Source organism: Euprymna scolopes, chromosome 7 (genome assembly GCF_053919585.1).
Source record: "Euprymna scolopes isolate OS-2025 chromosome 7, ASM5391958v1, whole genome shotgun sequence".
In the NCBI taxonomy this organism is placed as follows: domain Eukaryota; kingdom Metazoa; phylum Mollusca; class Cephalopoda; order Sepiida; family Sepiolidae; genus Euprymna; species Euprymna scolopes.
This window is the reverse complement of record NC_136488.1, coordinates 60,932,092-60,958,707: the sequence shown is the minus strand read 5'-3', so window position 1 is coordinate 60,958,707 and position 26,616 is coordinate 60,932,092. Positions and strand designations below refer to the sequence as shown.

General features: G+C 35.5%; 1 protein-coding gene across 1 annotated transcript in view; it reads right to left on the bottom strand.

Moving 5' to 3' along the window:
• The window catches only part of LOC145279759 (chitotriosidase-1-like), a 271,718-nt gene that overhangs the window by 87,483 nt on the left and 157,619 nt on the right, over window positions 1–26,616 (bottom strand). Inside the window, exon 2 of the mRNA XM_080131066.1 lies at window positions 16,421–16,454. The gene's annotated coding sequence lies outside the window, so the exon portion shown is untranslated. The remainder of the gene's footprint in view (window positions 1–16,420; window positions 16,455–26,616) is intronic.

The following is a 26,616-nucleotide window of genomic DNA, read 5'->3' as shown; positions in this document are numbered from 1 at the left end:
GCCACCTCCATAATCGTATTAACAAAGAAGTATGCCCGCTGCAAATGGACCCCAGAATGCCAGAGATCCTTTGAGGCCTTGAAAAAACAGTTAACCGCTAGCGTATCCCGACTTGAGCAAGCCCATGGTCCTGTATACAGACGCGAGTGATACATGCATAGAGGCAGTGTTGATCCAACCGTATCCAGAGAGGATTGGCCCGGTGCCTGGCATACGAGAGGAGATCCCAATATATTTTCTATCGAATAAGCTAATCGAAATTCAGCAGAGGTGGCCCGTTATTGAAAAAGAGGCCTTTGCGATAGTATATGCTGTGCAAAAACTGAACAACTACCTCAATGGGGCGAAGTTTGGGATGAAAAGTGATCACAAACCACTCAGGCATTTGTTCGAAACAGACTGAACGAATAAGAAAATCCAAAGCGCTGAAGCTATCTGGTTATCGATGCAAAATCGAGTATTTGGAGGGTAAGGAAAATACTTGCGCCGACCTCTTGTCTCGAATTCATGAGCAGTTGGAATCCGAAGTTATCCGGTTGGAGTCGGGCGTGAATAACCGGGGTGGGGGGTCAACGAACCCACCGTCGGAGGTGACCCCCTACAAGACCATGGTCGGCCTAGATCTGGTACTTGTGAGGGAGAAACTTCCTCGAGGGAACCGACCGAGCAATCGAACATTGATGGGCAGACTCAGCACAACTGCAAACTATCCCTGAAGGAGAGACTAAAAGGAGCGACCGCAGAAAGACGGGCCAAAAAGAGGAGAACAGGGGATAAACGGAGCTGTGTTAATGGGAAATCCCACTAGAGATGAGATTGAGAGGGAGGTCGGGTCGTCACCAAACGTTATATAATTAGTATTGCGGAAGTTTCTGATGCATTTCATTCATTTGTTGACAGTACTTCTTTACCGTAGTTGTTTCGCCTACATACAAACAAAAAACTGTAAGGGATGAGACCAGTCGCAAACCACCAAACAGTCAGCATGGCATCCTTTTGGTGCAACTCTGGTTTCGAAAGTGTTGTGAAGCTTCGTCAGCGTCTAACAACTGAACTGAGCTTCGCCGTTTGTAGTAACGATCCCGCTTTTAATCGCAAGTCACAACCCAGTTGTAATATGGATCGTTCCTGTTGCGTAAAAGAAGGGAGCATGACACTTCATAACGGTGTTTCTTATGGTTGTCATTCAATTTTTGAGGCACACATTTATCAAGTTTTTTTTTGTTTTTTCAATCTCTTTCTCCAGTGGTTAGAAATCGTCGTATACGTTACTAGCTCAGAAGCAAGTTCTCAAACAGTTGTGAGTGGATTGGCTTCAACTAAGGATCCTAAGTGATCGTTATCAATATCCGATGGCCGACCACTACGCTCATTATTTTCAAATACCACGCTGCCACGAAATTTCTTAAACCACTATTGTGCTATTAGTTCAGTAGTAGTTCCTGGACAAAACGCTTAGTTGATATCGTGAGCTGGTTCAGCAGTTTTTCGGCCTAGCTTGAATTGAAATAAGAAAATTGTGTGAATTTGCTTTTTTTTTCATCTTATATTCAACGTTCTGAAAAGAAGACATAATTGTTTCAAAACGATTGTAATTTAAATGAGTAGATACAGCGAAAAACGCCCTTTTAAATGGTATATAAAGTAAAGGTATTATAAAAAGACTTTTTGGAAAAATACATCATTTGAAATTATAATAAAACAATTCCGCAAGAACTTTCTTCTTAACCTAATATACATTACATGGGATATCACCATTGATCAATCCCCGGGGGTGACTCTAGGATAAGGATTAAGTGTTGGGTAGATGGTGAGACAAAAAAGACCAGTCATGTGTAAAATGGGTGGGGCTAGATTATCAAAATGGGTAACTCCATAGGAATTTATTCAGATTGGATGTAAAGACAACTATTTTTAGTCAGACAGGGAGCAAACATACTGTATTGCGTTCAACAGACGGATAGTTTTAGGAAACAAAACTCTGCTCATGGAATTTTCGTTTTAGGCACACATGGAGAGTACAGGAAGCTGTTGGCGGTTGTTGCAGATAGGCATGTGTTTATTGCGTACGCGTTACGGGAAAGGGGCCATAGATTGAAGTTGTGCCGTGCACCTACCATAAAAGTAACGATAGAGAATGAGAAAAAGTCGCCACTCACTAAATTTCACAAACAGTTTTACAATCTACCATGGCAGGAAAGGGTACTCTTTGAAATTCCACGCCAGATGTCGCAACAGTACTCCATCTGGAACCGTATTTGACGTGTATATTTAGAGGATTGCATTGGGAGTGAGATAGTTCTGAAGCGGTAGACGATTCGACCATATTTTCATTGATTTTGCCAATGGATCTGATAAAGGTTTTCTATTTCAGGTGAAGGGCAAAGGTCAATCCTAGAAGTTTATCGAAGCATGGTGCCTTTTACCTGGTGGTTATCGCTTATCAAAGCTTTATGGCCACTGTAGGATAAGGGTTAATGAGTGTTACGTAGATGGTTGGACTACAGCGTAATGATCAGTGATGGTGGAACTTGGGTAGAGTTTAATTACATAAGAGGACGGCTTAACAAGAACTTATTTACATTAGACTGGAAAATGACCATGTTACAGTCGGCTTGAAAACAGCACCGAGGTACTCTGTTCCACGGACGGACAGTTGTATAATTGAATGAGTGTCTACTTGTTGGTGAATAAGGATGCAGGAATTCTAGACATATATTGATAGATGCAGAGATAGATAGATAGATAGATAGATAGAGAGAGAGAGAGAGAGAGAGAGAGAGAGTTTTGTATAGTCAAGTAGTTTCATTTTGTCGACATTAGGTAATCCGGTGTATTTCAGAGCAAAGGAGAGAGAGAGAGAGAGAGAGAGAGAGAGAGAGAGAGAGAGAGAGATGGGTAAGAGCAAACTTCCTGGTAGAGCTTACATTTCTTCGATGATAAACGAGATGCCAGCTTCGTAGAGTGTTTAGGCAGCATTTAATGATGTTCGCTTTACGGCATATCGATCATTGTTTTGCATGTGAACAAGCATAATGTAAATTGCTTGAAGATTATATCAACAGCGCAGCATTTTAACATCCATTAATAACGGCGGTTTCGTTTTTGTCTGTCTGAATCCAAAGCTGTACTATAACTTCTATTAGTATTTTATTAATGCTATTATACGATCAAGATTATATTTTTCTTTATCTGTTTATCTGCGTGTTAGTTCCACTTTTTCTCGGAAAATACAGGACCGATCTGACTAGGATTTTGTATGACCTTTGTTATGATAAGATGCAGCGAATTAAGTATTATGATATTCATTCGACGCATAATTAGTGACCAATAGAGATTAATAACCACAATACCACATTTACTCTATAAAGTTTGTCGGAAGCAACTAAGCAGAACCGGCTGAAATATTGCTTGGATCTTTGTTATAATACAGTGCAGCGAACTCAGTATTATCGTATCAGTTCGATGTACACTTTGTGATTAATGAGGATTAATAAAGATTAGTTACGACAATACCATATTAATTCTAGAAGTTTACTCGGAAACTACTGACCCGATCTGGCGCATTAAGTATTATGGTATACATTCGATGAACAGTAAGGATTAATAGGGATTAGTATTTAATGCAAGAATGTTCTCAAATATATTAATATTCAACCATCGATTTTGCATAAAGCACTCATTCTAAATTTACTGGTTATAAAGTTTGGAGATTTTAAACGGGCTGAAAAGTATAGTTTTTAGTAATCAAGCTCGGATGAATAGTGTAGTATCTGTTCTCTTGTCATGATACCATCCGCCCAGTAGTTGCTTCATATTTTTAGTGGTCTATTGCGGTATTATTTATGTTTCTCTGGGACCATTCTCAAATGCATTACCTACTCGTTGAGCGTTTTCTTATAAGGAAGATCTACCTACGTACTGAGCACTGTTGAAGTAAATACTTAAAGTTTACGCATGAATTTATACTTTCGTATATTAATTGATGTGATTTAATGAAGTAATCATATATATATATATATATATATATATATATATATATATATTATTTCAAAGTTACCACTTACGTAGTACACTCAAGGTTAAGGGTTAAGGGTTAAGGTTAGGGTTATGTAATTGGTGAGAACTTACTTGATGATCAATAATAATGATACCTGGGTAGGGCTTAGTTATTTAAAAGGACAGGTCAACAAAGATATATTTACATTGGACTGAAAATGATCAGGTATAGTTAGTCGCGAAACAGCTCCACGGTATCTTCTTCCACAGACGGACAGTCCTTTCGTAGAATTTATGTTTACTTTAAGGTACGCATAGAAAGTATAGATAGATAGATTCAATTTGAACTGGGATTATAATAGTAAATATCTAATGAGGCGAATATAAATGAATTAAGATAATAGTCTTTTAAAATTTCTAGAGACAAATTCACAAAAAGAAGCGTGCCGGAAATAATGTTTCACGTATTATGATATTGTTGAGTGGCTTTAAGATAAGATTGATATTGAAAAAGCATAAATTTTGCATCAAAACGAACACATTTTACGAGTTATTCTCAGTTCACCGCCTGTGCTTTTAATTACTTCCATATGGAAAGCACAACGAAAAAAAAAACGATGGAATTCTGATCTTCTTGTCATTCGTCACTGATGTTTTTTTTTTTATTTTATCCTCTTCTTCTGAATCTAATACATTCTTGCAGAAACATACAGCATATACATATATACACGCGTGTATAGGATTTAAATATATACACGCATTTATAAAAATTCAGACATATATGCATACATACGTACATATACATACATATACACACACATATATATAAACACACATATATATAAGCATACATATATATATACATATATATATATATATATATATATATATATAGTCCGTTCATTATACAAACATTATTGGTTACATATGTGCTTACATGTTTCAGTGGAATCCAAATTCAAAGAAATTGCTTAATCAGGCTAAAATATATCGCTCCTTCTTTGTCTGATGAAGTGGTCTCTCTGAATTGGGATTTCACTGAAACATGTATGCTCATATGTAACCAATAATGTTTATATAATAAATAGTCTATATATATACAAGCTCTGTCCTCCATTGAGCACTCTTTAATAATCGCGCGGGTTTCATTGGATGTACATCTAGGAGACTAATCTATACAACCTTTATACATACATACATACATATATATATATCCTCGGCTTGGGAGAGGTGTTAGTCTAGCGGCACTGATGAGTTGTGATACAACGAAACAGGTCTGTATGTCGATGACTAAAATATATTTTATAAAGCTCCCCTCTTTGGTAGAGCACTCTCGTAAATTATCTTACTCGCTACTTAATTTAGCTGAAATAATGCGAAGCTCGCGATTTGTTTACAAACAAACGTTTGAGCCCTCTACGAGTAGCGGACGAATGTTTATTTAAATAATCGTTCGGACAGGTTAATTTCGGCCACCGATTCCGTAGTCAAGGGGGTAGGACTGCCGACTGTAATCACGACGGTTCTAGGTTCGATCCTCGGCTTGGGAGAGGTGTTAGTCTAGCGGCACTGATGAGTTGTGATACAACGAAACAGGTCTGTATGTCGATGACTAAAATATATTTTATAAAGCTCCCCTCTTTGGTAGAGCACTCTCGTAAATTATCTTACTCGCTACTTAATTTAGCTGAAATAATGCGAAGCTCGCGATTTGTTTACAAACAAACGTTTGAGCCCTCTACGAGTAGCGGACGAATGTTTATTTAAATAATCGTTCGGACAGGTTAATTTCGGCCACCGATTCCGTAGTCAAGGGGGTAGGACTGCCGACTGTCATCACGACGGTTCTAGGTTCGATCCTCGGCTTGGGAGAGGTGTTAGTCTAGCGGCACTGATGAGTTGTGATACAACGAAACAGGTCTGTATGTCGATGACTAAAATATATTTTATAAAGCTCCCCTCTTTGGTAGAGCACTCTCGTAAATTATCTTACTCGCTACTTAATTTAGCTGAAATAATGCGAAGCTCGCGATTTGTTTACAAACAAACGTTTGAGCCCTCTACGAGTAGCGGACGAATGTTTATTTAAATAATCGTTCGGACAGGTTAATTTCGGCCACCGATTCCGTAGTCAAGGGGGTAGGACTGCCGACTGTCATCACGACGGTTCTAGGTTCGATCCTCGGCTTGGGAGAGGTGTTAGTCTAGCGGCACTGATGAGTTGTGATACAACGAAACAGGTCTGTATGTCGATGACTAAAATATATTTTATAAAGCTCCCCTCTTTGGTAGAGCACTCTCGTAAATTATCTTACTCGCTACTTAATTTAGCTGAAATAATGCGAAGCTCGCGATTTGTTTACAAACAAACGTTTGAGCCCTCTACGAGTGGCGGACGAATGTTTATTTAAATAATCGTTCGGACAGGTTAATTTCGGCCACCGATTCCGTAGTCAAGGGGGTAGGACTGCCGACTGTCATCACGACGGTTCTAGGTTCGATCCTCGGCTTGGGAGAGGTGTTAGTCTAGCGGCACTGATGAGTTGTGATACAACGAAACAGGTCTGTATGTCGATGACTAAAATATATTTTATAAAGCTCCCCTCTTTGGTAGAGCACTCTCGTAAATTATCTTACTCGCTACTTAATTTAGCTGAAATAATGCGAAGCTCGCGATTTGTTTACAAACAAACGTTTGAGCCCTCTACGAGTAGCGGACGAATGTTTATTTAAATAATCGTTCGGACAGGTTAATTTCGGCCACCGATTCCGTAGTCAAGGGGGTAGGACTGCCGACTGTCATCACGACGGTTCTAGGTTCGATCCTCGGCTTGGGAGAGGTGTTAGTCTAGCGGCACTGATGAGTTGTGATACAACGAAACAGGTCTGTATGTCGATGACTAAAATATATTTTATAAAGCTCCCCTCTTTGGTAGAGCACTCTCGTAAATTATCTTACTCGCTACTTAATTTAGCTGAAATAATGCGAAGCTCGCGATTTGTTTACAAACAAACGTTTGAGCCCTCTACGAGTAGCGGACGAATGTTTATTTAAATAATCGTTCGGACAGGTTAATTTCGGCCACCGATTCCGTAGTCAAGGGGGTAGGACTGCCGACTGTAATCACGACGGTTCTAGGTTCGATCCTCGGCTTGGGAGAGGTGTTAGTCTAGCGGCACTGATGAGTTGTGATACAACGAAACAGGTCTGTATGTCGATGACTAAAATATATTTTATAAAGCTCCCCTCTTTGGTAGAGCACTCTCGTAAATTATCTTACTCGCTACTTAATTTAGCTGAAATAATGCGAAGCTCGCGATTTGTTTACAAACAAACGTTTGAGCCCTCTACGAGTAGCGGACGAATGTTTATTTAAATAATCGTTCGGACAGGTTAATTTCGGCCACCGATTCCGTAGTCAAGGGGGTAGGACTGCCGACTGTCATCACGACGGTTCTAGGTTCGATCCTCGGCTTGGGAGAGGTGTTAGTCTAGCGGCACTGATGAGTTGTGATACAACGAAACAGGTCTGTATGTCGATGACTAAAATATATTTTATAAAGCTCCCCTCTTTGGTAGAGCACTCTCGTAAATTATCTTACTCGCTACTTAATTTAGCTGAAATAATGCGAAGCTCGCGATTTGTTTACAAACAAACGTTTGAGCCCTCTACGAGTGGCGGACGAATGTTTATTTAAATAATCGTTCGGACAGGTTAATTTCGGCCACCGATTCCGTAGTCAAGGGGGTAGGACTGCCGACTGTCATCACGACGGTTCTAGGTTCGATCCTCGGCTTGGGAGAGGTGTTAGTCTAGCGGCACTGATGAGTTGTGATACAACGAAACAGGTCTGTATGTCGATGACTAAAATATATTTTATAAAGCTCCCCTCTTTGGTAGAGCACTCTCGTAAATTATCTTACTCGCTACTTAATTTAGCTGAAATAATGCGAAGCTCGCGATTTGTTTACAAACAAACGTTTGAGCCCTCTACGAGTAGCGGACGAATGTTTATTTAAATAATCGTTCGGACAGGTTAATTTCGGCCACCGATTCCGTAGTCAAGGGGGTAGGACTGCCGACTGTCATCACGACGGTTCTAGGTTCGATCCTCGGCTTGCGAGAGGTGTTAGTCTAGCGGCACTGATGAGTTGTGATACAACGAAACAGGTCTGTATGTCGATGACTAAAATATATTTTATAAAGCTCCCCTCTTTGGTAGAGCACTCTCGTAAATTATCTTACTCGCTACTTAATTTAGCTGAAATAATGCGAAGCTCGCGATTTGTTTACAAACAAACGTTTGAGCCCTCTACGAGTAGCGGACGAATGTTTATTTAAATAATCGTTCGGACAGGTTAATTTCGGCCACCGATTCCGTAGTCAAGGGGGTAGGACTGCCGACTGTCATCACGACGGTTCTAGGTTCGATCCTCGGCTTGGGAGAGGTGTTAGTCTAGCGGCACTGATGAGTTGTGATACAACGAAACAGGTCTGTATGTCGATGACTAAAATATATTTTATAAAGCTCCCCTCTTTGGTAGAGCACTCTCGTAAATTATCTTACTCGCTACTTAATTTAGCTGAAATAATGCGAAGCTCGCGATTTGTTTACAAACAAACGTTTGAGCCCTCTACGAGTAGCGGACGAATATTTATTTAAATAATCGTTCGGACAGGTTAATTTCGGCCACCGATTCCGTAGTCAAGGGGGTAGGACTGCCGACTGTCATCACGACGGTTCTAGGTTCGATCCTCGGCTTGGGAGAGGTGTTAGTCTAGCGGCACTGATGAGTTGTGATACAACGAAACAGGTCTGTATGTCGATGACTAAAATATATTTTATAAAGCTCCCCTCTTTGGTAGAGCACTCTCGTAAATTATCTTACTCGCTACTTAATTTAGCTGAAATAATGCGAAGCTCGCGATTTGTTTACAAACAAACGTTTGAGCCCTCTACGAGTAGCGGACGAATGTTTATTTAAATAATCGTTCGGACAGGTTAATTTCGGCCACCGATTCCGTAGTCAAGGGGGTAGGACTGCCGACTGTCATCACGACGGTTCTAGGTTCGATCCTCGGCTTGGGAGAGGTGTTAGTCTAGCGGCACTGATGAGTTGTGATACAACGAAACAGGTCTGTATGTCGATGACTAAAATATATTTTATAAAGCTCCCCTCTTTGGTAGAGCACTCTCGTAAATTATCTTACTCGCTACTTAATTTAGCTGAAATAATGCGAAGCTCGCGATTTGTTTACAAACAAACGTTTGAGCCCTCTACGAGTAGCGGACGAATGTTTATTTAAATAATCGTTCGGACAGGTTAATTTCGGCCACCGATTCCGTAGTCAAGGGGGTAGGACTGCCGACTGTCATCACGACGGTTCTAGGTTCGATCCTCGGCTTGGGAGAGGTGTTAGTCTAGCGGCACTGATGAGTTGTGATACAACGAAACAGGTCTGTATGTCGATGACTAAAATATATTTTATAAAGCTCCCCTCTTTGGTAGAGCACTCTCGTAAATTATCTTACTCGCTACTTAATTTAGCTGAAATAATGCGAAGCTCGCGATTTGTTTACAAACAAACGTTTGAGCCCTCTACGAGTAGCGGACGAATGTTTATTTAAATAATCGTTCGGACAGGTTAATTTCGGCCACCGATTCCGTAGTCAAGGGGGTAGGACTGCCGACTGTCATCACGACGGTTCTAGGTTCGATCCTCGGCTTGGGAGAGGTGTTAGTCTAGCGGCACTGATGAGTTGTGATACAACGAAACAGGTCTGTATGTCGATGACTAAAATATATTTTATAAAGCTCCCCTCTTTGGTAGAGCACTCTCGTAAATTATCTTACTCGCTACTTAATTTAGCTGAAATAATGCGAAGCTCGCGATTTGTTTACAAACAAACGTTTGAGCCCTCTACGAGTAGCGGACGAATGTTTATTTAAATAATCGTTCGGACAGGTTAATTTCGGCCACCGATTCCGTAGTCAAGGGGGTAGGACTGCCGACTGTCATCACGACGGTACTAGGTTCGATCCTCGGCTTGGGAGAGGTGTTAGTCTAGCGGCACTGATGAGTTGTGATACAACGAAACAGGTCTGTATGTCGATGACTAAAATATATTTTATAAAGCTCCCCTCTTTGGTAGAGCACTCTCGTAAATTATCTTACTCGCTACTTAATTTAGCTGAAATAATGCGAAGCTCGCGATTTGTTTACAAACAAACGTTTGAGCCCTCTACGAGTAGCGGACGAATGTTTATTTAAATAATCGTTCGGACAGGTTAATTTCGGCCACCGATTCCGTAGTCAAGGGGGTAGGACTGCCGACTGTCATCACGACGGTTCTAGGTTCGATCCTCGGCTTGGGAGAGGTGTTAGTCTAGCGGCACTGATGAGTTGTGATACAACGAAACAGGTCTGTATGTCGATGACTAAAATATATTTTATAAAGCTCCCCTCTTTGGTAGAGCACTCTCGTAAATTATCTTACTCGCTACTTAATTTAGCTGAAATAATGCGAAGCTCGCGATTTGTTTACAAACAAACGTTTGAGCCCTCTACGAGTGGCGGACGAATGTTTATTTAAATAATCGTTCGGACAGGTTAATTTCGGCCACCGATTCCGTAGTCAAGGGGGTAGGACTGCCGACTGTCATCACGACGGTTCTAGGTTCGATCCTCGGCTTGGGAGAGGTGTTAGTCTAGCGGCACTGATGAGTTGTGATACAACGAAACAGGTCTGTATGTCGATGACTAAAATATATTTTATAAAGCTCCCCTCTTTGGTAGAGCACTCTCGTAAATTATCTTACTCGCTACTTAATTTAGCTGAAATAATGCGAAGCTCGCGATTTGTTTACAAACAAACGTTTGAGCCCTCTACGAGTAGCGGACGAATGTTTATTTAAATAATCGTTCGGACAGGTTAATTTCGGCCACCGATTCCGTAGTCAAGGGGGTAGGACTGCCGACTGTCATCACGACGGTTCTAGGTTCGATCCTCGGCTTGCGAGAGGTGTTAGTCTAGCGGCACTGATGAGTTGTGATACAACGAAACAGGTCTGTATGTCGATGACTAAAATATATTTTATAAAGCTCCCCTCTTTGGTAGAGCACTCTCGTAAATTATCTTACTCGCTACTTAATTTAGCTGAAATAATGCGAAGCTCGCGATTTGTTTACAAACAAACGTTTGAGCCCTCTACGAGTAGCGGACGAATGTTTATTTAAATAATCGTTCGGACAGGTTAATTTCGGCCACCGATTCCGTAGTCAAGGGGGTAGGACTGCCGACTGTCATCACGACGGTTCTAGGTTCGATCCTCGGCTTGGGAGAGGTGTTAGTCTAGCAGCACTGATGAGTTGTGATACAACGAAACAGGTCTGTATGTCGATGACTAAAATATATTTTATAAAGCTCCCCTCTTTGGTAGAGCACTCTCGTAAATTATCTTACTCGCTACTTAATTTAGCTGAAATAATGCGAAGCTCGCGATTTGTTTACAAACAAACGTTTGAGCCCTCTACGAGTAGCGGACGAATGTTTATTTAAATAATCGTTCGGACAGGTTAATTTCGGCCACCGATTCCGTAGTCAAGGGGGTAGGACTGCCGACTGTCATCACGACGGTTCTAGGTTCGATCCTCGGCTTGGGAGAGGTGTTAGTCTAGCGGCACTGATGAGTTGTGATACAACGAAACAGGTCTGTATGTCGATGACTAAAATATATTTTATAAAGCTCCCCTCTTTGGTAGAGCACTCTCGTAAATTATCTTACTCGCTACTTAATTTAGCTGAAATAATGCGAAGCTCGCGATTTGTTTACAAACAAACGTTTGAGCCCTCTACGAGTAGCGGACGAATGTTTATTTAAATAATCGTTCGGACAGGTTAATTTCGGCCACCGATTCCGTAGTCAAGGGGGTAGGACTGCCGACTGTCATCACGACGGTTCTAGGTTCGATCCTCGGCTTGGGAGAGGTGTTAGTCTAGCGGCACTGATGAGTTGTGATACAACGAAACAGGTCTGTATGTCGATGACTAAAATATATTTTATAAAGCTCCCCTCTTTGGTAGAGCACTCTCGTAAATTATCTTACTCGCTACTTAATTTAGCTGAAATAATGCGAAGCTCGCGATTTGTTTACAAACAAACGTTTGAGCCCTCTACGAGTAGCGGACGAATATTTATTTAAATAATCGTTCGGACAGGTTAATTTCGGCCACCGATTCCGTAGTCAAGGGGGTAGGACTGCCGACTGTCATCACGACGGTTCTAGGTTCGATCCTCGGCTTGCGAGAGGTGTTAGTCTAGCGGCACTGATGAGTTGTGATACAACGAAACAGGTCTGTATGTCGATGACTAAAATATATTTTATAAAGCTCCCCTCTTTGGTAGAGCACTCTCGTAAATTATCTTACTCGCTACTTAATTTAGCTGAAATAATGCGAAGCTCGCGATTTGTTTACAAACAAACGTTTGAGCCCTCTACGAGTAGCGGACGAATGTTTATTTAAATAATCGTTCGGACAGGTTAATTTCGGCCACCGATTCCGTAGTCAAGGGGGTAGGACTGCCGACTGTCATCACGACGGTTCTAGGTTCGATCCTCGGCTTGGGAGAGGTGTTAGTCTAGCGGCACTGATGAGTTGTGATACAACGAAACAGGTCTGTATGTCGATGACTAAAATATATTTTATAAAGCTCCCCTCTTTGGTAGAGCACTCTCGTAAATTATCTTACTCGCTACTTAATTTAGCTGAAATAATGCGAAGCTCGCGATTTGTTTACAAACAAACGTTTGAGCCCTCTACGAGTAGCGGACGAATGTTTATTTAAATAATCGTTCGGACAGGTTAATTTCGGCCACCGATTCCGTAGTCAAGGGGGTAGGACTGCCGACTGTCATCACGACGGTTCTAGGTTCGATCCTCGGCTTGGGAGAGGTGTTAGTCTAGCGGCACTGATGAGTTGTGATACAACGAAACAGGTCTGTATGTCGATGACTAAAATATATTTTATAAAGCTCCCCTCTTTGGTAGAGCACTCTCGTAAATTATCTTACTCGCTACTTAATTTAGCTGAAATAATGCGAAGCTCGCGATTTGTTTACAAACAAACGTTTGAGCCCTCTACGAGTAGCGGACGAATGTTTATTTAAATAATCGTTCGGACAGGTTAATTTCGGCCACCGATTCCGTAGTCAAGGGGGTAGGACTGCTGACTGTCATCACGACGGTTCTAGGTTCGATCCTCGGCTTGGGAGAGGTGTTAGTCTAGCGGCACTGATGAGTTGTGATACAACGAAACAGGTCTGTATGTCGATGACTAAAATATATTTTATTTTATATATCTATATATATATATATATACACGAGGGACGTCTCAAAAGTGATGCCTCTAATTTTTATTTCCGCCCGAATGTATCAGAGAGGATTACAAATGACATTGTTATAGTGACTGAAATTATACATTAATTATCTGAAAGTTTCATGTCGCTGTGAGCCTCTAAGAAAGCAGCTCCTGTTATAGACGTGCTTCTATTATTCTATGTAGCTAAAATGATTTAAATACTTTAAAACTTTTAGTTTTGTATGTTTATTGCCTTTAGCAAACAAGGTGCAAACCATTTATAATATTTGCTTATATTTTTCCTCTGAGGAGATGAATAACATCGAAAACTCATGGGTTAAGGAAATATATTTATTCAACTGTATTCTTTGTTTGCAAACAATAACAATTCTATATTTGAAAATTAACCATTTCAAATCATAAAATTTTAATACCAAAATTATTATATATATATATATATATATATATATATATATATATATATATATATATATCACTTTAAAAATAATACGCAGAAAAATCGCCAGCGAATTCATTATGAGTTAATCTTTGATAAAACACAGAAGTACTAAAACTAATTAAAATACTCAGAAATATACGAGTAAGGAAACGAATGGGGATTCGTGTAAAATAATCCATACGCAATCATATAAAATGTATGTACAACTAAGATCGGTGGAGTATGGGAACGATTAAAATATATCTCCGAGCAAGTAAAATGGTTTAATAAATTCCTTCTGCCGACAGAGAAAGGACTTGCGTGAAATAATCGAGACTGACTCCAAAATCTTGATTGTAAGATTCTAAAGCAGTCCATTTTATATACATTACTACAAGCTGGATTTTCGATTAAGTGTTGATCAATGGCAGATTCCAAAGTAGAAGAGTGGCTAATGTCTGTTAGGTTATGCTAGTTAATGCATGTCTGCAAAATTAAAGAAATTCGACACATAGCCATATATATATATATATATATATATATATATATATATATATATATATTTACATTCATATATATATATTTACATTCATATATGTATAAATATATTTACATTCATATATATATATATATATATATATAAATATATTTACACACACACACACATACATATATATATATATATATATATACATATATATACTCTTTTTTACGTTTTTATCATATAATCCTTTGCATTTTTATCCCCTTATTCTACCATGTGTTTTCCTCTATCTTATTCACTTATAATTTTTATATATTTTTTATAATTTATCCCCTTAACTTTATTATATTAATTATTTCTAATAACTTATACTTCATTTAAATATTAAATATTCCGATACCCCTACTAATATATACGGACCTATAATAAGTCCTTATTTAAAGTAAACCTCTTTTATAACCCATTAATACATATGATCAATCGTTTACCTCATATTCTTCCCGAAAGTTTAGTTACACATATTGCACACGTATATTAAACCCATCATGTATGATATGCTAATAGGTTTATATGCAATTAAACTCCTCGATGCAGTGATTACATATGAATGAATAACATAAAGTTTCATTAAGATAACTAAATAGTGCAATACTAAAGTTGTAAGTATTTTCCCTTTTTCTTTCAGGATATCATTTTAATAGAGATAGATACACAAGTATTTACTTATTTTAGGAAAGTTCTATTTGTCACAAGATTGTGTACAATTGTTTCAGTCCCTAATGATTACATATCAAGACTTAATTGTTCATCAAATTATAACTTGCACAAACTTCGTCTGAAAAAGCGTGTTAGAAAATGCGATATTTCAAAAGATTTTTACACAACCAATTAGACGATTCTAGTTAATTCTATCGGTATTCTTTTTCATATAAACAATTTAATTTTTAATTTCAAGCGGGGTTTATCTATTTATCTTATATAGGGACTTATTTTGGGCGGAAATATATATATATCCGCCCAAAATAAGTCCCTAGCCTACTGAACTTGCATTCGTCGCTTAAAATCACTTTCGACCAATATGAAAAGTCATGAGGTTCAATGCATCTGACGAAGTCCAGACGGCGCTTTCTGTTCTTTACAAAAATCATTGCCTTGCGTCTTGCAATACAGCCTGGCAAATTAAATTTCTTCAATCTGTTCTTCACTGTAGAAAGAGAGCACTTTTAACAAGAGTCCACGGTTGTTGGATTTGGAGAGCCGTTTCAAATACATTTCTGATGCTGCGGATATTGATAGTATTGTCTTCTTTGCAAGAAGTGACTTTACGGTGACTTTAAGGGCATCTCGAACACTGCCAGTGGTTTGGTGCTTTTGCAGTCATGGGTACCATTTTCTCATCACATGACAGTCTGCGGCCGATTTCTGGACCAGAAAGGTGGAGATTAATGAGCTCCTGACGATCACTAAGAGAGACTCGAAGAATATGGAGTAAATGTTACGTTATATAACCTAGGAATATCAGCAATTACGCTTAGAGATGCTTGCAGGTGGATATTTTAATTTGGTTTTAAGCTCATTTGTTACTGCGGAGTTTCTTTTTGCCTTCTCGATTTGAAGCTAATTTTTTAAATTGACGTGAACACTAGGATACTTCAATTAAAAGTCAAATATGAACATATAACTTTATAGAGGAATAAAAGGCGAATCAAATGAAGTTGGTTTAAACAGTTACATTTAATTTAGTTTAAATTTCCGGTTTTCCAAAAAAAATGACAAGTGTGGACTTTCTTTTTCGCGGCGTTATCTCTCTCTCTCTCTCTCTCTCTCTCTCTCTCTCTCTCTCTCTCTCTCTCTCTCACACACACACACACACTCTCTCTCTCTCTCTCTCTCTCTCTCTCTCTCTCTCTCTCTCTCTCTTTGTCTCTCTCGGAATATATATATATGTGCGTGTGTGTGTGTGTGTACACTTTACTTCATAAAAGAAAAAACTATTTGTTTGCATATAATAAATATGCTTTTATCCAATCATGAAAAAGTTAGCGGGTAAAACACATACCTTATTCTAGCCTCAGACAAAACATTTAAGGTGTTGACTGAAACGGGAAAACAAATAGCAAACCATAAAACTTACCTTCAGAAATGTATTCGGAAAGAAATCTCCCAATCTACAAAAAAAAAAAAAAAATCATTCAACGGTAAGTGATCAGAAATGATAATAATAATAATTTATACTTGAAAAATAAAATGGATGATATAATTCGATGATTTTTGTTTTAGTTTCCACGTGGTATATCCTTTGGACTTGGAAAATTTACGTGATTTTTTTTTTTTTTTTTTTTTTTGCAAACCTGGCACATAAATTTCTTAATGTGTTTTTTTTATTATTTTATACAAACATCTTTCCAGTTTGCGAAAAAAAAATTTTTCGTAAACTGGAAAGATGTTTATATAAAATAATTTTATACAAGAAACAGTAGGTTCTCTAGAGTGCAATGTAGAATATCATATATTTTGGACTAAGTTACTGCATGGGAGCGTGTGAAGCTACATCCTAGGCGATTTCACGGATTTCGATGTCGATAAAAATATAGGAGCGTGAAATATTCGTTGATCAGCATTCAATCCGGGGTAACGTCGGGTCTCCCTGCTAGTCAATTAATAAAAGAGTAATCCGTAAAGGCAAAGTATGACTCTGGAATCAAAGTGTGAATGGGTTATAGCATAGTGCTAAAACAAACTTCGGTAAAATTAAACAATAAATTAATGAAGTTGCAGTAAGTATGATTCACAATGAAGAAAATGCAATCCTTTTTTTTTTTAATATATTTTCAAATTTATGCATTTTTACTAATGTTTATCCTCCGATAAAGTGCCGATCTTTGAAAATACATGAGTATATATATATATAATACATTAATCATCGCCGAAATACGATATACGATATACATATATATAAATATATATATATATATATATATATATATATATATATATATATATATATATATATATATATCGTATTTCGGCGATGATTAATGTATTATATATATATATATATATTAGTAAAAATGCATATATATATATATATATTATGAAACTCAAATCCTCTTACTTGTAAATAACACAATAATAAATAATATATATATGTGTGTGGGGGGAATCGAGAGTATTTTGCCACTCAGTTTCCAATTGTTTTATTTGTAACTGAAACTAACTTTAAAAAAAAAATTATAAAAAAAAGTTGGTTGGTATTATGTGTTGACAGTTAAGTATTTTCTTTTTAATAACACGGTTTCAACGACTGGGCAAGCTGGTTTGAATAATTTTGTCATCTTTAAACTGTCAATTACAGCATATATAAAAAAAACGTTAAATCGTAAACTTTTGTTGTTTTTTTTATTGAAAACGGTTCCAACTTGCAATGAAAAATACAAATAAAATTCGTAAAATGCCGATGTCAAAATAAGCAATAGAGATTTACACTTTTCTTTTTATTTTCTCATTTTATATGCGAAAAAATTGTTGATTAAAAAATCTTTCATTGTTTTGTTATATCCTGTTTGCACATAGTAAACCGGAACTGGAAACACGGTTTCAACGCCCAAGTAAGAGGATTTGAGTTTCATAATATATATATATATATATATATATATATATATATATGTAGCGAGAGAGAGAGAGAGATAGAGAGAGAGAAGGAGAGGGAGAGAGGGAGGAGAATTTTGTGGGTGTATTTCTATAATAGTCCTAGCGGAGAAGGGAGGAGGCACCTGACCTTGCCCGGTCGTCAAATATATATTTTAATTCATATGAATTATATATATATATATATATATATATATATATATATATATATATGAGCAAACAGTTAATGAAATATGCTATATTATAAGCTCTATTTCCTATTTAGTATTATCGAGCTTTTATATCTGGCTGAGATAAGTTTATAAATATTAATTCTTTAATATTTATAATTTACTTTAATTTTACCATCTTGGATCATTTTGGTAAATTCAATCGTAATTTTCATTTTATATATATATATATATATATATATATATATATATATATATATATATATATATATATATATATATATATATACATATATATGTATATATATATATTCAAGTAGACATTATTAAATACGACGGAGATACTTTGTTTTATGATGCTTGTTTGTTATTTTTTCCTGTATAATGTTTTATTTTATCAAAATCGAAAATATTGATGAAAGTTTCATAGTTATCACGAGCGCTTTCGAGTCGACTGCGAATCATCTTCAAGTGCTGATGAGGTAAAAGTGAGTAGGAGCGAAAATGGAAATAGAAAGTGAAAAGTAAAATATACAATAAATTCTATCGAGTCATGGAAGGTTAAAAGTATATAAAAATTCAATTAAAAGTCGATTAAAATAACCTTCCCCCACTTAGAATCAAAACCAAAACATTTAGCGGTCCAGCTGCGTTCCCTACCGTTTGAGTTATCGGTAGATAGATGAGAAAGATTCCAAATTAAACCACTTGAAGATATGAATGTATTTGTGCATGCGCAAAAGTAATATAAATCTGTCGGTAAGGTAAAATGAATTGTTTGCATTTCAGCTTGCCGACATATATCTGTACGCGTTAGTCATCCATTAAAACAAAGATTTTACCTGTTATAAACCATCCATGGTGTATGATTACAGTTTTCTGTTAATTTCAGTGTTATGTGAATAATAGTTTAAGAGTTATTGGTTAAATGTTTACACACAGACTGACACACACACATACATCTACACACAGACTTACACACACATACATACATCTACTTTTTTTTGTTTATATAGATTATGTATTCTCAGATGAATTCGTTTATCAGTATAGGTAAGTAAGAGTTACTTGTTTATATTTGTATTTACGATATGTATTTTCCCTCAAGACTCTTACGTTTCGATAAAGCCAAACCTCGACCGAAACATTATATTTCTGCTGGCATTTCTACCAACAATTCCATTACGAAAAATATTTTTGAAACGCTTTTTTATCTGTCTTCATTGGGGGTTGAATTGACATTTGAAATGACGTGAGTTTTCTGTAAAATATCATGTTTTATCGTTTTAATAATGTATCTTGCTGCGGAAAACAAATGGCGGATCTGCGTGAAATTGAAAAAGAAAACTCAAAAAAACAAAAACAAAAAACAAACACCCTTCACTTATAGAGAAATAAGACCCATAGTTTCCCTTGTGCAGCGATTACATCGTCGACACGTCAAATGTGTTTATATATAAACTAGTTAGATTTGCCTGGAGTTGCGTTTCCGAATTTTTAGATGAGGGTTGATTATTCGTATTTTTAAACATAAAGACTGCTGTTCTCATCTTGAGTGTTATTTTCACAATGTTTTCAGTCAATATAACATTCGACCTTCTTCGGGTGTACCTTGGCGAACTCAGGAATCTTTCTGTCCTACTCTGGAATCTTTCTGTCGATCTCGGGAATCTGCATGGAATGTCGAACGGAACCCTTTATTTAACGCACGGGGCTAGCATATTCCAGTGACATAAGCCATTATTGGGTAGAAGTCCAAGGTAATTCGGTATTATATTTTGAATGTCACCTGAACTGATGATTAAAACTTCAATCTCCAGGTGAGTATAACTTTACAACTGAATTTATTCACTACGCCATGAGTCGGAACTTACATCGGCTGAAACGTTGTGAAAATAACACTCAAGATGAGACAGTCGTCCGAATGATCCAAATAATATGAATTACTCGGAGTTACTTCGAAGTTTTTTGTTTTCATTTTTTCTTTTATGTTAATGCTTTTCAAACGACTGTGTATAAGAGTTGGTTTCCTACTTACGTATATTTGTTGCAGATAATTGTAATTTTTGATTATAAAAGAAGTTACTTTTTACGTGTAAAGCTATAGTATCCCTATCGACAACCTCCGTCACAACGCTGTGTGTACCGTGGTTTTCAATTTGTCTTCAAAACAACATATCTCTGTCCAGGTATTTACTTATCCCTCTTTCTCTTAGGAATTGTTCTACATCTACTGACGCAAGAACTATCATCTATTATTTTAACATGGCCATACCATTGAAGTCTCCTGTTCCGCACGCATATCCCTATACTGTCGAGTTGTTATCTTTCTCTGGGGTTATCTCGCGCAAACTACTCGATAAAATTTCGTGGGGGTTTCTATAGATACGTCTTCCATTTCAAGAAGAATGCTCTGGACCACGCTACACTCATAACTATGGCACATCTCAAATTACAGGAAGGTTTGTAACAGGCTGATTGAAATTGAAACTAAAATAAATCAACTTAAATACATCATTTATAAATTTTAAGAGAATTCATTAGAACCTATTTTAACTTTTATACATGTTTTCAACATTAAAATGCATTTTTACATGTTTGTTTTAAAAGTTAAAACAATAAATAATTTGCGCTCAAGAGTGATCTTGCTTGAATGATTTTCAATTGCGTGAGCGATGTTTTGTTTTGGAAATTCCATATATATTTTTGCAAATGCATTGATTGCATTTATTGAATTTTTTTTAATAGATTTTGCATAAATAAAAATGGTAAACAAATTTGGAACATTTTGTTGTTAATTAATTTAAGTTTAGTTTACCATTAGGTTTGGATTAAAGAACTGTTCGGTTTTTTCTGGTTCAAAAATTATACAAGTATTGCCAACAAAGCTCCAACCCCTGTCCAATCGCCGCAATATTGCATCACTGTGTTTATTTTGCAAGTACCTCAATGGATATGATATTTAAAGTGAAAAAGTCTCCACATTTTTTTTCCTTTTTGAAAATCTGATCTTATCGAAAAATCGATAAAATTTGTTAATCGGAATAACTGTTTCCCAACGTAAACTTCAGTTCTTTGCATCAAACATTTTGAGAATAAATATATTTTGAAAGGAAAAAGAAATAGATTGCAAATAGAATTCGCAATCAATACCAACAATACATTTAGAACAAATAATGAAACTATTTATTTTACCGATTCAAATAGATTTTAGAAAACCTTCAAAGCAACTACGGATTGAAAAAAATGAATTACAAGATTTTTTTTCATATGACATTATATAATGGATTTTATCCAATTGACTGCGAAATGTTGTTTATCTGGTTTTGAATGTTAAAAAAAAAAACATGAATTTTATATTCTGATTTATGGAATAGTCATTGACCTTGAAACACATTTTCCATCTATAAAAGAATGTATATGTATTGACAGAAACATTCATATCCAGCTCCAGTGCATTGGAAGCCCTATACCACTACCACAACGGTTTATATATGGAAATAATGCTAAACATACAAAATTTAGCATGTTATAAAATTTTTCAACCTACATCAAAAATTTAGTAGAAACAATAGCCATAATCGATTTAAAAAAGTTACAAAAATGAAAACATTATATATCAAAAAGCCGTTCTCCATTTTCTGCAGACTTAATACGTAATACATTATGGCAAGCTTATAAATTACTTCTGGAAATTTTTCTACTATTATCTTTTTCTTTATTAGAAAAAATTAAAAGAGAAAATGTGGAATTCATTACAGCAGTAAAATCACTCTCGGAAAAAGTCATCTTTCTAATATGTTTTATTAATTGATGTAATATACCTTCCAAAAGGAACACAGTTTCACAGTGGTAAGTATTGTTCGTGCGAATGAAAATGGCGGTGTTTATAGAGGAATAATAGTATTCATAATTACTGGTTTATATATATTAAAAAAGCACACACAGTACTATCAATAGTGAAATCCTGTCCACAAGAAACAGGAAATGGTGACTGGCTTTCTCAGGAAATCCTAAAATATATTTTTAAATTAATAAATTGTAGATTTTTCTGTTTTTGTATTCTGTTCATTTATCAAAATATTCGTAATAGCTAACTGATCCACTTGAAAATAGATTTTCTCAATATCGACAGATTAATGGTAGTAGTATTGAGTACTGAGAGAATATTGATCTGTTGGGAAATCTAAAAAGTAAAAAAAGGTATAAATAAACAGAAACTCTCCGATGTTTTCAACAATGTTTGTTTAAATGAAAAAACTCTTTCCCCAGTACACATACACATACAACATATATAATTTCATTATATATAATGAAATTATATATAATGAAACTATATATAATTTCATTATATATAATTTCATTATATATAATGAAATTATATATAATTTCATTATATATAATTTCATTATATTTAATTTCATTATATATAATGAAATTATATAACATTGTAAGGAGTCTACGCTGATCTACCAACATTTTGACATTTCCATGTCCTCGTAAAGAACCCAAAAATGTGTGTGTGTGTGTATATATATATATATATATATATATATATATATATATATATATATATATATATATATATATATATATAGTAAGTTATAAAATGTATATGGCGACTAAGCTAAGCTGAATATTCCGCGTTTCATCCACTCTAGGATTCTTCAGTCTTATGCAGCAAAAGCCTGAAGAATCCTAGAGTGGATGAAACGCGGAATATTCAGTGTAGCTTAATCGCCATATATATTTTATAACTTACTAACTAGCTCTACCTACGTATTGGGCACTTTTGAAGTAAATACTTAAAGTTTACGCATAAATCTATACTTTCGTATATTAATTTTATGTGAGTAAATTAAGTAGTTACATATATATATATATATATATATAGATAGATAGATAGATAGATAGATAGATAGATAAACTAAAACCAACTAGGTCGGGTTAGTTAGTTTAGGCTTATTTAGGGTTAGTTTAGAGCTAGGGTAAACTTAGATTAGAATTAATTTAAGTTTAGTTTAGCATTAGGTTAGGATTTAAGAACTGTTCGGGTTTTTTTCTGGTACAAAAATTATACAAGTAATGCCCACAAAGCTCCAATTACTGTCCCATTGCCGCAATATTGCATCCCTGTGTTTATTTTACAAGTACCTCAATGGAATATGCTCTGACGAACTCGTATTAATTGTGCCTCCTTAACATATATACCCCGACTAACTTGACAAGCAGCAAAATCTCATCCCTTTACCGTTGAGATCCATAGATTCCGGAAAGCTTTCTATTCTAACAGTTGATTCCGTCATGCTGTTTTTCGTTGGAATTCCTTCCCGACTTCCTGATTTTCTGACTGTGTTAAGATGCAGAAATTTAAACGTAATGTAAATAGACGACTTGCTGATTTTCTGACTGTGTTAAGATGCAGAAATTTAAACGTAATGTAAATAGACGACTTGCTGCCCATCTCCTCGCATAGTACCCAGTGTGCATGATCACAAATAGTAGCCTCTTAAGTCTAATTAGTAATATTAATTTGCTTTAGGTGAACAACAGTAAAAATCAAAGTACTATGTACATTCATAGTCTGTGTCTGATTTATCCGATGTGTTTGAGTCATTGATTTCAAACAGTCTTTGTTTTATCAACGCTCAATTGTCACTGTTCTTGTTTTTCTTTTTATTATTATTATTATTTTTTTTTGATACCCCCTATATCTTCGTCACCTGCTTTATTACTTATTTGGCGTTTGGAGTAGTTATATCACGTCCAACCGAATGGCATGAAGCTTGCCAATTGTTGACATCGCGATTGGTTGTGCGCAGTGCATCCACCAGGCAATGTTTGTTTTGGTTTACTTTAAATTCCAGACGCACATCCAGAAACCGTTGAACATAGATCATTAAAGAATAATGTCAAAGTCGTCATTACTCGGGTTGAACACTGTTATTGAATGCTATCAGCTTCTACTACTTTAGCGTAATGCAAAGCTCTTTGTAAGTAAAAAAAATAAAGCATTTGGAAGTGGCAATCAGTGTTTGTATGAACGCATTGTCAATATCTTTAACTAGTGGTGCTTGGCTATTGACTATCGAATCGACGCTTAGGATGCGAACTAGTCTAGTCACAATCAAAAGCCGTGACACACCAATACAGTCTGACATAGAAAAATGTTGATGTCAAAATAGTTCTCTTTACTTTATTCATCATTTCCTTTTGTATCAAAGCAAACTAATGAAAACATGAAGCTTTTCCAGGTGCACTCGACCTTTCCGCCTAGTAAAATTTGCTTAAATATATTTTTATTTCATGCGTATTTATTATTACATAGCAAATGACATTATATAGCAAATTCTTTATTGAATGTCATATATATATATATATATATATATATATATATATATATATATATATATATATATTTGATTACAAAAATTATTAAAATTTACTTGGACGCTATCAGCTAAAATCGAAACCAAAATATTTAGCGCTCCAGCCGCGTTCCATACAGTTTGAGCTAATCCGACATAAAGATAAAATGAATTTAAAATTAAACCACTTTTAGCTATGATTGAATTTGCGTAAAACTAATAGAAATATGTCGGCAAGTTGAAATGAATAATTTGTATTTCAACTTGCCGACATATTTCTGTACGCGTTATTTATCCATTAAAACAAACACTTTTACTATTATTAAGCCATCGTTGGTGTATGATTTTTATTTTCTGTTGATTTCAGTGTCATGTGACCAATAGTTTAAGATAGTATCGATTAAATATTTACACACAGACCGATGCACATGCATGCATACATACGTACATACATACATGCATACATTCACCTACAGTTTTATTTATATAGATAATCAAAACTAATGTAAAAAGATACTCGAAAAGATGCTGTCATCTTTTTACATATTCTTCTCTGTTGGATTTCACGAGGAGATTACGTTTACAAAAGCATGTAAATAAATAAGTTTTAACTCACGCATTTCTTTTATATTTTCCCACTATTTCTCATTATTTTGATATCAGTTATCATAACATTTAAAACTTTGGGTTATTTTAATATTATATATATATATATATATATATATATATATATATATATATATATATATATATATATATTAAGCCAAAAACAATGCGGAGGAAGACCGGAAAAGATGAAGTAAAATTAATCAAAGTTCCACACCACCCACGGACTTTACATACACCGGACATACCAGCAACTTGATTATAAATAATTATACATTGAAGTGAAGAATTATAGGCAAATAAAGGTTAGACACTCCTTTACTCAACCATACTCGTCTACATCTGTTTGTTTTTCTTTTTTACTTCATCTTTTTCGGTCTTCCTCCGCATTGTTTTTGACTTAAAATTTTTTTTTCTACTAACAATGCTTCAAGCAAACTACTACCTACTCTTAAATATATATATATATATATATATATAGTTCTTTATATTAAAATAAAAAGCAAAAGAAGAATCATTGTTTAATTATAATTATCAAGTCCTTTTAAGAATACTAAAGGATGGGTACTGTGTGGGAAATATAATCAACTTATGTTCATGCAATGTTCGCGACTTCCGCTCGTTCGAACACTCTAGATTGTTTAATGTCTGCATCGGAATTGTGCGTTTATTAGTTATTAATTCTCTTCATTTTCGAAGCAATTGTTTCGTGGCTGTGAGGCTGGGTTAGAATCTTCCGACCAATAGGAATTGTCACTTTCTACACTGATGACTGCGTAAACATGAAACACTAGTGTTTGTATGTATAAAGAATAATTATCAATTATAAATATATATATATATATATATATATATATATATTGTCTATATTTATGCAGTATCTTCTCGCTCAAACAAATGTTATTGAAGAGTACGAAATTCTTCTGTTTTATTATCTTCCTTTGCATCTTCTCAAATCTCCGATTAGTTTTCTTTATGTTTTTTTTTTCAAAATTGCAAAAGTTGGATCCATAGCGAGCGCTTTCGACAGATATACTTCTATCATCCTCAGGCATGGTGTGTTGTGGAAATTATGTTTTTTTCCTTTTCCTAATTATATATATATATATGCATATTTTTTATCACGGTCACGTGGTAGCTTATTATGAATTAGGTGGGTGGAATATATTTTTATAATATACTAATTTATTATATATATACATATATACATATTTAAAATTTTAAATCTGCTATCCTAAGCATTTTAAAATATTTCGACTGTATTCGTAATTGATATTATTGATCTTAGTTTTTTTTTTTTTTTTTTAATATACAATGCTTCAAGTATTTTTAGTCTATTAACATTTTTCTCGCCTTGCAAAACTTCGTGTTTTCTACCGTGATTCTTCTGAATTCAGAATGATGGCAGCTCTCGAACTAGAGTTAGAGAGGTGGAGAGTTAATCTTCGAGACAATGTGTTTGTAGTATAGCCTATGTAGTTAGTAGTATTAGAGATACATTCTCCTAATGGGCAATTAAATTGGTAAACTACATTGTT